At 38.6% G+C, this 14,567-nt stretch overlaps 1 long non-coding RNA gene across 2 annotated transcripts in view; it reads right to left on the reverse strand.

The window, feature by feature from the left end:
• Positions 1–14,567, reverse strand: part of LOC310746265 — a 37,148-nt gene that overhangs the window by 19,127 nt on the left and 3,454 nt on the right. The gene's annotated exons all lie outside the window — the stretch shown is intronic.

Below are 14,567 nucleotides of genomic sequence, written 5' to 3' on the forward strand. Positions count from 1 at the left end.
GATGCAACTCTGGACAGAAACCAACAGAGGGAGCTATGCTCACATCACACAATTAAGTAGGGCTCAAGCAGCCATATTAAAAACCCAAAGCAGGATGTTACCGACATGGCAAAAAAACACCCACCCACTAATACCTCTCATCTTGATGTGTTGCTTTCTGCTTGATAGATGTAACATTAATGAAACAGCCAAGTATTGGGATCACTGCAGGAATTAAGTTTGGCAGTCAACAAATTGGATGTGTCTGTTATTATTTACATTTTTCTCACCCGCTCCCTTCATTTTGAAATCAAATTATCTTTTTTTTTTTAATTGTGAAAGCTTTATAAACTGTTCACATCCAGAAAAGGAGAAATGGCCAGTTTCTCAGTCCCAGAAACCACCTACCCACAGGGCCTTTGTCTTGCCAGGATTCAGTCTCCGTTTATTGGTCCCCACATCCAGGCTACCACTGCATCTGGATGCCAGTTCAAGACTCTACTCCTGATTCAGACGTTACGGAGAAATAGAGCTGAGTGCCACCAGCATACTGACGATATCATGCGCCAAAGATCCTAGTGTCCACTTCCAATGACTTCATATAGAAGCCATTATATAGTTTGGTGGGGGTGGGAGAGGGGGAAATTACAGAGTCACCCACTCTGGAACTGGCCCTGAAGGTAGGGCTGAAATCACTTCATAACAGTGCTCCAAGTGCCAACCACAGAATGGATCCAGTAGGATATACTGGTTGATGATAACAAAAGATGTTGAATTGTCAAGCAGAAGTAACAGGTTCATACTCTCTCCTGTCCTTTTCCTGTTAAAGGCTCTCACCTTGTACAGTGAAATAGTAAGTATTACCATCTAAGAAAGCTCCTCCTAAGACCATTGAGTCCAGAGTCTCACATGACCTAACTGTGCCACTGCCCACTGAATTCACTGCAGCTAAATAATTGTGACAGGATTGCACCCATAGCAATAATACACTTTGGATATAGAAGGGAAAGGGTCTGGATTCAACCACTGCTATGCTCAGGGACGTGGGTGGCGCTGTGGGTTAAACCACAGAGCCTAGGACTTGCCGATCAGAAGGTCGGCAGTTCAAATCCCCGCGACGGGGTGAGCTCCCGTTGCTCGGTTCCAGCTCCTGCCAACCTAGCAGTTCGAAAGCACATCAACGTGCAAGTAGATAAATAGGTACCGCTCCGGCGGGAAGGTAAATGGCGTTTCCGTGTGCTGCTCTGGTTCGCCAGAAGCGGCTTAGTCATGCTGGCCACATGACCCGGAAGCTGTACGCCGGCTCCCTCGGCCAATAAAGCAAGATGAGCACCGCAACCCCCGAGTCAGTCACGACTGGACCAAATGGTCAGGGGTCCCTTTATCTTTACCTTTATGCTTAGTTGCAAAGGACTTCGGTGAAAGTCTGCCTGACTCTGGAGAGCTACTGCCAGTAGCAGATGATAGGGAGAGAGGCGACACTTACCTGACCTCCCACCAGCAGTGTCACTGTTGCTTAGAGTGGGAGGGGAAGGGCGGCAGGGAGGTTGGTACCAAGGAGCTACACCAGCAGAGGCATTGTATTGACTGCTGGTGCATCTGCAAGGCGTGGGCCACCTTGCCTCTCCCAGTAACAGCAGTAACTTTGGTGCTGGGAGGTCAGGTGATGCAACTGCATTCCACCAGTCTCTACTGGGTACTGACATTTGCTGGGGGGGATCATGGGCTGGGCTAGATATAGACTTGTCTGGCAAAGTATTAGAGGCCTCATTTCATCATTATTGCCTGCATAGTCTTAGAGCAACATAATCACCTAACTACTTGCTTCTTCCAAGGATCTTTAGACATTGCTAAAGCCACACCGGTCACTCTGACATGTGCTAAAGTCTTCAGCAAAGCATTCTAAAGGCATGCCCCAAGTTCCTTGGAAATCTATTCTAAAACTACTCTAGGAAATAAATAATACAGAAACAAGCCTACATACTAAGAATTGCCTCTTCCAGTATTTACAATTATAATTCAGTGTTAGTCATTGCTTAAAATACCCTCAAAAAGATGAGATCTCCAAAAAATTGCTACCTTTCAAATATATATACCTAGAGGTTTTCTTAGGTTTGCTATTAAACCTAGTATGTGCTTCTTTGCCTCCAGACATAGAGGCGACCTCCCTAATACAGGCAGGGGAGGGTGAGACAGAGGAGCTGCACCTGGGAGATATGGCTTCAGGGACAAGTAGCTCTGTCTTGGAGAAAATTTTGGAGAAACTGGAGGCTCTGGACAAGAAGGCTGATTTGCATACAGCTAAAATTGAACAGAACACAGAAAGCTTAAATAAGCTGACTGGACAAGTTGCACAGAATGCCCAGTCTATTGGAGAATTAAAGGAGGCTGTAGGTGAAAATCGTAAACTGGCTGAAGATACTAGTCAAAGATTGGAAGAACTTGAGAAAGAAGTAAGACCACTCAGCAAACAAGTTGGAGAACATCAGATTTACTTTTTGATGACAGAACTGCGAAACAGGGAGACCAACTTGAGGATACGGTCAATACCAGAGGTGGAAGAAGATAATTTTATTGAATTTCTAACTAAGGAATTTGCCAAGTTTTGGAAGTTAGAGGAAAAAGACTTTAAAATTGTATCTGCTTTCAGGCTTGGCAGAGTCAGAAGGACAGAGAAGCCCAGAGATTGTTTGATAACACTGAGATCAAAGGAGGAAAGGGACAAGATTTTGGGCCTGCACTACGAAAAGTCACTAGACATTTTGGGCAAGAGAATTGAAATCTACAAGGACATTCCTAAGCAGTTGCTGGACCTTAGATCTAACTACACGGAATTGGCAAGACTGTTGAGAAGCAACGCAATTATCTTCAGGTGGGAGTTTCCACAAGGATTATCCTTTACCTACAGAGGGAGAAAGATCAAAATCAAAACAGTGGAGGATAGAGACAAGTTTTTGGGAGCACACGGAGAAGACCTCCACAAAGGACTTGGATTGCCAGCGCCAGAACTTCCAGGGGAGCCCGCCCCCTCGGATCCTCAAGGACCGGAGAACAAGGTACCACCCCAGAAAGAATAACCAGACCTATCCAGGATGTCTCTGCAGCTTTTGAGTTGGAACATAAATGGCTGTAACAGTCCCGAAAAAAGGTCTAAAATTTTTCATATTTTAAAAAAGGAACAATTGGACATTATATGCTTACAAGAAACACATGTGATTAGGCTCCATAGAAAGGTGTTAATAAATAAAAGGCTTGGTCAAGAATTTATATCATCGGATACAGTTAAAAAGAGAGGTGTAGTGATCTATGCAAAAGAGAGCCTTTCACCAAAATTTCTCTTTAAAGATGAAAGTGGAAGAATCCTCGCAATAGAAGTACAGTATCAAGGAGAAAAAATTTTGATATTAGGAATTTATGCTCCAAATGAAGGAAAATCGGATTTTTATAAGAAGTTGCACGAGATCATGCTGGATTATCTGGATTACAACAACGTCATCATGATGGGGGACATGAACGGGGTCGTATCAACAAATATGGATAAGTCACAGAACCAGAACATTACTAAAGAGGGAAGACTACCTAAGACCTTTTTTGAAATGACTGACAATATGGACTGGGTTGACATCTGGAGAGTTAGAAACCCCCTGGGAAGAGAAGGAACATTCTTTTCTGAAGCTCAACTGACTTGGACACGAATCGACCAAATATGGATAACTAGAAGTCTGGCACCTAAGGTGAGGAAGGTGGAAATCTGCCCCAAAACATGCTCCGACCATAACGCCTTGAGAATGGATATGACATTGATCCCAATCGGCTCCTTTAGATGGAAGATGAATGATGGCCTGTTTAGAGATCAAAGAATTGTAAAGAAGGCCCAAAAAACCTTAAAGGACTATTTTGAGATTAATTTGAACACTACGGTGGAAAAAAGAACTATCTGGGATGCAAGTAAAGCTGTGATGAGAGGGTTCTTGATTCAACAGAATTCCTTAAAGAAAAGACTGCAAAATGAAAAGAAAGATAAAATTCTGGAAAGTATCAAAGAGTTGGAGAAGAAGTTAAGATCTAACCCGAAGTCCCAACCGATTCTGAGAGAAATCAAACTTTATCAGGCGCAATATTCCAAGCTGATAAATCAGGAAATAGAATGGAAGATTAAAACAATGAAACAAAAAACTTTTGAATCGGCAAATAAATGTGGGAAACTGCTAGCTTGGCAGTTGAAAAGGAGACAAAGATTAAATACAGTAACAAACTTAGAGGTTGAAGGAAGGAACATTCAGAACCCGGGAGAGATTAGAAAGTGCTTCCAGAGGTATTTTAAAAAGTTATATACTCAAGGGCCACAAGATGAAATAGAGATTACACAATTTTTGGAGAGAAATGGATTAGCAAAGCTGTCAGAAGAAAATAGAACAATTTTAAATGGCAAAATAACACGACAAGAGATTGAACAGGCCATCCTGAGTCTGAAACAGGGCAAATCACCAGGGCCAGATGGACTGACCTCTAACTACTACAAGACATTGAAGGATTATTTGATACAACCTTTGTTGGAGGTCAGTAATGAAATAATGGAGGGGAAGAAGGCGCCTGAATCGTGGAAAGAAGCATTTATCACATTGATTCCAAAGTCAGAAACTGAAAAGACACAACTCAAGAATTACCGTCCCATCTCCCTTTTAAATGTGGATTACAAAATATTTGCAGATGTTTTGGCACGAAGATTTAAGAAAGTTTTAAGTGAGATAATCCATAAAGACCAGGCAGGCTTTCTCCCGGGCAGACATATGTTTACTAACACAAGGAACATCATAGACATATTGGAACTTTTACAAACAAACATAAACACTAAAGCAGTTTTAATTTTTATAGACGCGGAGAAAGCCTTTGACAATATTTCTTGGAAATTTATGAAGGGGAATTTAAAAGAAATGGGAGTGGGACGGGGGTTTGAGAACGGGATTGAGGCAATATATTCAGAACAAAAGGCTAAACTGATAGTTAACAATGTGGTTACAGAAGAGTTTAAAATTGAAAAAGGTACACGACAAGGCTGCCCGATTTCCCCATTACTGTTTATTTCGGTTCTGGAAGTGCTCTTGAATATGATTAGGGGGGACCGGTTGGTGGAAGGGATTCAGGTCGGAGCGAAACAATATAAACTTAAAGCTTTTGCAGATGACCTAGTTCTGACATTACAGGAGCCGGAGTCTAGTTTGAAAAGAGTACTACAACTGATTCAAAATTTTGGTCGAGTGGCAGGATTTAAGTTAAATAAGCAAAAAACTAAAGTTTTGGGGAAAAACATGACAGATATTGAGTTGGAACAGCTTCAGAAAGAGACAGAACTAAATGTGGTTAAAAAAGTTAAATACCTAGGGGTAAACATAACAGCAAAAAATCTGAGTTTATTTAAAGATAATTATGAAAAATGTTGGTCAGAGATTAAGAGAGACTTGGATAGTTGGTCAAGACTAAAACTTTCTTTGTTAGGCCGAATAGCTGCCATCAAGATGAATGTATTGCCAAAAATGTTATTTTTGTTTCAGACACTGCAGATTGTAGACAAGACAGAGTGCTTCCGGAAGTGGCAGAAAGATATTTCTAAATTTGTCTGGCAGGGCAAAAAGCCCAGAATCAAATTTAAAATATTAACAGATGCGAAAGAAAGAGGGGGCTTTGCCCTGCCAGATTTAAAGTTGTATTATGAAGCTGCAGCTTTCTGCTGGTTAAAAGATTGGTTACTTCTTGAAGATACGGATGTCTTGGATTTGGAAGGTTTTAATAATGCGTTTGGATGGCATGCATATTTATGGTATGATAAAGCTAAGATAAATAAGGCCTTCAAGAATCATATTGTCAGAAAATCAGTTTTTAATGTCTGGACAAAATATAAAGACCTACTGGAGAATAAAACTCCGAGGTGGCTATCACCCCTGGAGGCTAAGGCTCGGAAAAGAGCCAATATGGAGGCCAACTGGCCAAAATATTGGGAGATTATAGAAAAGGATGGTGACAACTGGAAATTGCAGAGTTTAGAAAAGATGAGAGACAAAGTGCGAGACTGGCTACACTATGCTCAGATTAAAGAAGTGTTTAAAAATGACAAAAAGCTAGGATTCCAAGTGGAAAAGTCAAAGTTAGAAACTGAACTGTTAGAACCTAAGACTAAGGTACTTTCAAGAATGTATAACTTGCTGCTGAAATGGAACACACATGACGAAATGGTAAAATCAACAATGATAAAATGGGCGCAGGATATTGGGTATAATATTATGTTTGAAGATTGGGAAAGGTTGTGGACCTCTGGGCTGAACTTCACTGCATGTAATGCGTTGAAGGAAAATGTGATGAAAATGATGTATAGATGGTACATGACCCCTGTTAAACTGGCTAAAATATACCATTCGTCTGATAGCAAATGTTGGAAATGTAAGGAAAATGAAGGAACATTTTTTCACCTCTGGTGGACCTGCCCTAGAGTGAAGGCCTTTTGGGAGAAGATATATAATGAATTAAAAAAGGTGTTTAAATACACCTTTACTAAGAAATCAGAGGCCTTTCTCCTGGGTATTGTCGGCCAGAGTGTGTTAAAAGAGGACAGAACATTCTTTTTGTACGCAACAACAGCAGCAAGAATATTAATTGCCAAGAATTGGAAAACTCAGGAGCTACCCACTGTGGAAGAATGGCAGATGCAACTGATGGACTATATGCAATTAGCCGAGATGACCGGCAGAATTCGAGACCAGGGAGAAGAAAGGATGGAAGAAGACTGGAGGAAATTTAAGATTTATTTACAAAAATATTGTAATTTGGCTGAGTGCTGAATTGGATGCCAGTGCAGACAATTGTCTACCATTAAATTAGATTTAAGGCTGAATTATATGTCAAACCAAATTAGGATTATTAATTAAGATGAGTTAAATGATAATTTGTTTGAAATTAATTTAATAATGATGTAAGTGTATGCGGGAGGTGTGGGGGAGTCCCATGTAACAATTGAGAGATGTTAAATGGACAATGATAAGTGCTTATTTAATATATGCTTTATTTGAAAACTTTAATAAATATATTATAAAAAAAAAAATAAACCTAGTATGTGCTTACTTATTATAAATGAAATGTATATACAATATATATATATATATATATATATATATATATATAATTTTATATATACAGTTCTAACAATTAACATAAAGTATTATTCACACATATTGCATAATAGATCATGGAGAGAAAAACAGTGTGTGATATATAATTTTTAATCCAATGTGCAAACAGATCAACAGAAAATAATAAGTGTGCAGCAAGAGCCTATCTACATCTAGTCAGAGGTCAGCCACCCCGAGTTTACTGGGATTTACTCCCAGGGAAGTGAGTAAAAGGTTGCAGCTCTAAAGACAAAGTAATTCTATTTTCTCAAGCCAGTTTTATTTGGTTTTCTGTTTGAAACAGTTCTCTTATTGTATTATATACAGAGCATTTTCATATATTTTTTTATATTCATTTCTCTACTGCTCAGCATTTTAGTACTTATTCATCCAAGTAAAATATGTATGAGTAATCACTTTCCTTAACTTTCAGCACAGGAATGGAATTCTGCTATGCTGCCAAATACCCTCTAAAGAATGTGTTGCTAAAAATAAATAAATCTATTTATTAAAAAAAAAGAGAACTCAGAGAGACAAAACAAATGCAAAAACAGAGATCCCCCCTAAATGAACCTAAATAGCCAATAAAACATTGCTTACTCATTTGATATGTGGGCTGCAATCCTATACACACTTCTTAATTCCGAGGAAACCTCCCTAGGTTTGCACTGTCAGGCTTTTTACACTGTGCTCCCGATTCAGCTCTAATCATGCACAACAGTTCTGTGTTGCAGTGCATATTCCCCTCTGCTTCCCCCCAAAATAATTCAGCCCCGTCAATGAGTGAAGCTGAGTATTGTGATGTAGATTTACAGAGTGATACAAATCTGCAGCAGAAGTGCATGCAGAAGCTGGTTTCATCAATATGAGCCTCGTCATGTGTGGCAACCACACACACATCTGTCCATGTGTGTACTGGGAAGCTCATATCTATTGCTGCTTTCTTGCAGGGAAATGGGCGCATGCAATGGACACATGTCAAGCTTTTCATGTTTATTTTTTTCATGGAAAAAAATCCTTCAAAATCCTCATCCCAACTGAAGTAAAATCTAAATTATGTGCTACTTAGCCACACCATTCATTGTTTTTCCAGTGTATTTCTCTGTGTGGCGCTAGGGATGAATGAATCTGTCAATTTCAGTTGCTCTGAGTTTCTCATTTCTCCAATCTTAAATTCAGTTTTTCACATTTCCCCACCAGCATTTGAACAATAATTTTTGCCAATATACACATTTTTGTATGCTACTTTGTCTAAAATGCTATGCATTTCCCCCTAATATAATGCAATTTTGTATGTCATTAAAACTAATCCATGCTTTGTCATGCTGAGTTTACCATAGTATATGATTTTTTTTGCACTTATTACTTGACAGGACAACTGCATTGCAAACTTCAGAGAATTGCAAATTTCAAAATATGGCTGTTTCAGATTTTTTTGTATACTTTTGGAAAGTGTGAATTAGGTGGTTTTACCTTTAAATTTGAAATTACTTTCTTCCCCATCCTTACATGACGACAACAACAATCACAGTTACATTATAATTGCATTTGATGCAACTTGATTCTTGCCACAAAGTCACCCAAAGAAAGAATGTTCTACAGTGGCTTAGAAACTGAGCAAACAAACAAAATTAAAAATAAAGCTTTCAGATTTTCAAACAGCAATTTTTACATTGGAAAAAAACAAAACAGTTAAGTGACTTGGAGGGGAAATATTTAAGTTATAATGCTTTAATGAAGACGCGAATGGGGTTTGCAACTAATATAGAACATGTTTGTGCAAAGTGCTTTTAAAATGTTCACCATCGTACAAGCTGAAGAAAAAGGTAGACAAGGGGAGGGAAGGCTTCATATTAGCGGAATGCAGGAAATTTGTTTTCAGGCTTAATAGAGCTGGGACATAAATTGGCTGCTTCCCTTTCTATGAGAAAGAAGAGAGTATTTGATTAAGTTAAACAGGAGCAGTTTCTTTGTTCCCGAGGTGAACGAAAGCAGCTTCTTGGCCCAGGAAACTGACAGACCTGGGGGGGCAGGGAATCTATTAAAAGAGATGACAAAGGAAGAAGGCACTTAAAGTAATCTGTCAAAATTCAGAATGAATCTTGGGAGGTATATAAAAGCTACATTCTTCTCTGATGCATAAGGGAGCCGAATGCCATGGAACGATTCAGGGCAATCCAAAAGAAGTGATTTCAGGATGTTGCATATGATAAAGTTAAACGTCTTAGCCATTCTGGAAAAGCAGAGCCTGGAGTTAAATTTACCAGGACCAATTAAAAGCTGACCATTCTTTAGAACTGTGATCAAAAAGCAAAGTCCTTAAACAGCCTGCTCTGGAGCACAGGCAGGGGACTATTTTGGAATTATAAATTATTTGGAAAGGGTATTTATAATTGCATAGGTATTTTCTGTGCCCCAGTAGGGTTTTAATAGCCTCTCACAAGTGAAATCTACTAGGCAAACTATGTTAGTCTCATTGGTTGTTGTTGTTGTTTTTAATAAAAAAGAGCAAAACCAGACAAATTGATGAATATAATTAGAGCTGCCAACCAAACAAATACACTAAATGAAAATATGTCTATTATGTTTTCTAAGATGCTGAAGGAACTATAAGTTGCTTTACAATTTAGTTATCAAAAAGCTATCGCACATTATTACAAAGTGTCCCTATTTTCCAGAGATGTCCCCGATTTCTGATTTGATCCTGGAATGTTGCACTTTTCCTTAGGATGTCCCTATTTTCATTGGAGAAATGTTGGAGGGTATATTGGGTGCGCCTCAGTAGGTAGGGAGTTCTGAAACTGCGAGTCATCCCTGAAAAGGCCTGTCTCTGGGTCCCCACCCCACCTACTACATCGTGGGAGGGACCACCAGGAAGGCCCCATCTACTGATTCTTGAGCACAAAACGCGAGAAGGTGTTCTTGCAGTCCCAAGCCCTTGAGAGATTTAAATGTCAAAGCAAGCACCTTGAATTGGAGCTGGAAAACAATTGGCAACCTGTGTAGATACGTTCGTGGCCTAGTTCTCCGAACAGCGTTCTTGCCTCGGCATTTTACATCAGCTGCTATTTCTGGAACATTTTCAAAGGCTCCTAGAACACATTTTGGGCTCGGAGGTTGCCAGAGCATGCGTAACCCTAGCCAGGATATCCTTATGCAGAAATGGTGCAACAGGCAGGCATAGGTGCTCCTAGCCACAGAGGCCACCTGTGGCTTGAGAGCCAAAGGTGGTTCTGGGAGCAGCCTCAAACAACACACTGGCTCCTTCAGGGGGAGTGCAACCCCACTAAGAACAGGCAACTCTGCCAGCTCCAGAACATAAGGCATGCCCACTGACTGCACTTCAATTTTCTCTGGATTCAGTTTCAATTTGGGACTTAATTCTAAAGACACATAGGATTGCACTGTCAGTCAGTTAATCTACCAGTTAAAACTGAGAAGCCCTAAAGTTTACATATGCAAGGCAGTATCATGGTCAGGAGAATGTACTGACATGCTACATGGCAAGCAGGTTTTTGCAATGAAGGCATTTTTCCTTTAAAAGCTTATTGTTCAAATAGAAAAAGGAAAGATTCCTATTTGGGATACACAAGCCTTTGAGGATTCCCTAAATCCTAAATCCTAAATCCTAAATCCCTAAATTCCCTAAATCCTAAATCCTAAATCCCTAAATTTGGGTATCTGAAGAAGTGTGCATGCACACGAAAGCTCATACCAAGAACTAACTTAGTTGGTCTTTAAGGTGCTACTGGAAGGAAAAAAATATTTTTTTGTTTGGGCAAACATCACACACTGCATACATATATGCGTGTAAAGCAAATTGTCTTTTATTGCTTTTCTATTATAATTCATTTGCTTTTCTATTATTACAACCTAGCAGTGGGGTTTGTAGGGGTGGGTTTTAGAAATGCGAAGACTTCCTTTTTTTGTACCACAGACTTAATACTGAGACAGTTCTCAGGTCTGATTATCCTTCAAAGTCAATATTGATTTTGGGTTCATCTTTGGTCATTATTTACCTTCCAGACCAATAAATCTTTATCTTAACTTCTGTATAATTGATAAAGACTTTTAACTGACAGCATTTATTAGATAAATTCAGCACACTGAATTGTCTTCTTAAAATATACAAAGTAGCCATCTATAGGTAAAATATATGTTTTCTCCTAATACTTCTTTTTCACCTTTCTTTCTTTTGTAAAATTTGCAGCATCATATTGTTAGAATGGGAAACAAACTATGGAACCAACACTTTAAAAAAGCCTTATATACATATGAACAATGAAATACACATTACACAAACAGCACTTTGGGCCTTCTCTCACACTGCACTCATGTGAACACTAAGTTAATGTGAGCTAGAAGAGCCATTTTCTTACAATAGAAGTGGCCCATGTAAGTTTAATATTAAAATAGCAATTATAGGAGTTGCAAAACAACAACTTTTACTGTGTACTGCTTCACAATCCTTATCACATCTAACACACACAGAAGTAGATAACTAGAAGTCCCATTTTCACAGACAAGAAAACCAAGACTGAGACAATGACTGCATGTGAGCATAATGCTAAACCCACTGTTATTTGCTTTAAACATCTGTGGTTTGTAGAAAAATCCAGGTTCATGGATGATCAAGCAAACCACATTTGTTTTACTAACATTGGTTTGTTGTTCCTTGCGCGTTCTGTGTATACCTGGCTCTTATACAAAAGTGCTTTGTAGAAGACAGAAAATTGCTGCTTGGTTGCTCTCTTGTCATTTGTTGCACCAAGGCAGCAGAATGCTTCAATCCACTTTAATTGCACAAACTTAAATTTCTCGTATACCCTTCCTGAAAAATGCCAACGCCATGGAGGCAACCTATAATTTCAGGTTGTGGTTGTTGGCCCCAAAGAAACCATAGTTAGTTGCTTCGGGCAGGTTCTGATGTTCAAACAAACCAGAGCTAAGCTAAATAAACAATGGTTTAGCCTTACACCAAAAACCTGGCCAATGACTTGCCCAAATCAAGACCATCTACTGAAATCAAAGTTTGGCAGGCACCAGAACTCATACCTGCCTATCTTTCTGTTCATTGGGCCATACAGTCTCTGAAAATTAGTGGGAGAATCTCAACTTGATACAGTAAAGTTTTGTGACATTTCACCAATATATAAGCATGTGAGAAATGGTCTTGATGGCACAGAGCAAAGTTAATTTTGATCAGCCATTGCCTCTCACGTGTAGGAACAATGGAAATTTCCATATCCTATTGTTTGGTTCCAGCAGTGGATAATCAACAATTTATTGACTCAGAATATGGAGGGTCCATTAAGGTTTCATGACTAATAGCCACTGACAGACCTAATAAGAACATGGCGACCTGGAACACCCCATTCCTAAGCACTTACTTGCCAGCAAAAATCTTACATCTGGGCTCTTAATGGAGCAGGGTCATACCAGTAAGTGTTCCTTTATTCAGCACTTTGGGTGAAAAGTGTAAAGGGCAAGGATAAAAAGAAAAATATTAAACAAGTCAATTTCTTACATTTTTGAATGGGAAAATAATATTGAGCTGCAAGAAAAGGAAACATCAAAGCCCCAAACTAGCTTCCTCCGAAATCAATGGGAGTCTGTCTATCGATTACTTTAATGGAAATTAGGATTGGCCCAAAATCATTAGAAACGGCACAAAGACGGAGGAAATGAGGTAGACAAAACTCATTTCAATGTTAATCAGGGAAGAAGCAAGGATGGCGGGAGCGAAAAAAACGTTATAAATAAATAAATAAATAAATAAATAAATAAATAAGTGTCATCTGCATAGTTCAAACTCCACAAACCACACAAAGTCAAAAAGAAGCAAATAAATAAGGACAATATGTTAAATTTTTAAAAAGTGTTCCCGAGAGCCTTCTACAGTACTCTTATTTTGCCAAGGTCTGACTCTCCCTTTGTCATAAAGCTATCAGTTGCAAAAAGCATATTGTGCTTTATTCACCCTCAAAAAACAAGATCTTAATAAGTTTAATGATCCAGATTATGGTAGGATTAAATACAGAATCTGCTAAAAGCACAGTCTTAACAGCAGTTGTTCAGACTAAACAGTAAAGTGCAATATATCTACTGATTATTGATCCCAATTTTATAAGCATCCTAACATTAAATGTAAGCAACTCTGAACTCAGTATGATCTGTTCATTGTATTTTTCAAAATTCACATTCTAATTTTTTTGGTTAACTTTTATTCCTATTATAATTAATAGCAAGAGCAAACCTTGCATTCTTCTATCTCAAAAACACATTTTCCAAAAATCAGCAAAACAGTTCCATCCTTTGGCAACGCTACTACTGCAGTTTAATAAACAAAAATATTCATAATCTTATATTTCCATAACACAAGATTCCAGAACTCAACCAAGCAGTTCCATCTTTCAGCAAAATCAGTTCATTCTCTAAGTTGCTCCCTGTACAGTACTTCTGACCAACTCCTTCAATTTCTCTCAGACTGTTTTGCAAGTAGAATTCAGTCTCATACTGGCAAATTCAAGTTGTGTAATTAAAATGGGTTTGGTACCCTTGTGCAACAAACCTCCTTCCTGCCCCAAATCAGAGTTCTTGTGTTTACAAAAATGGTAGGGGAAATGTACTGGACAGTGTTGGATAATAACTGCCATGTTGTACAACCTCCAGTAAAACAAATCAGAAGGAATACTCCATAAACAATCAGCATTATCTAACATCCTTGCAAACTCCGTGCAAACAAAATCAGGATAATGCTCAATAAACCAGATGCCTGGGAGTTGGTTATGGTTGGAAATGATGATGGAGGAGTCAAGCTAATGGGGACCCAGGGTGCTTCCAGGTGGGGGCTTAATACTGCAAGCAGGTTGTTTGAACAGGTTGTTGGTAACATTTAAAGAAGATCAAATACTATATAACTGATTTCTCCCAGAAAGAGTAAAACCAGATTAAAATAGGGAAAATGTGAGCTAGTAGTTTGATATCACCAGTTGCTTGCAACATTATTCAGTATTACAAGAATATGGGTTTGTTTGTTTGTTTGTTTGTTTGAAGAAAATGAAATCAGGAGGAAGTTAAACAGAGTAAGTTCCACTGATTGGTTGGCACAGCCATTCTAAGAACCCAAACCAGTAATTGTTTGATAAGCTAATTAATATATGTAGTATGATTTTTTTAAAAAAATAGAAACAACTTTGTCCCAAGTCAGTGCACAAATGACTAAGTACATTATTCAGTTGGATTTTCTTCTTGGGAAGAAGAGAATTATTATTGCATTATAGTTATGAAACCACGTGTATGATGTGTGTATTAGGATAATAAGATTATACACATCTATATACAATGTATGGAAATGTAATTGAGGGTTTTTTCTTTTTCATTCTCACTTTTTCTTTTGTCACTCTTTTATATAAATGAAATTATTCC

This window comes from Podarcis filfolensis (assembly GCF_964270895.1).
Source record: "Podarcis filfolensis genome assembly, chromosome: 12".
Classification (NCBI taxonomy): Eukaryota; Metazoa; Chordata; class Lepidosauria; order Squamata; family Lacertidae; genus Podarcis; species Podarcis filfolensis.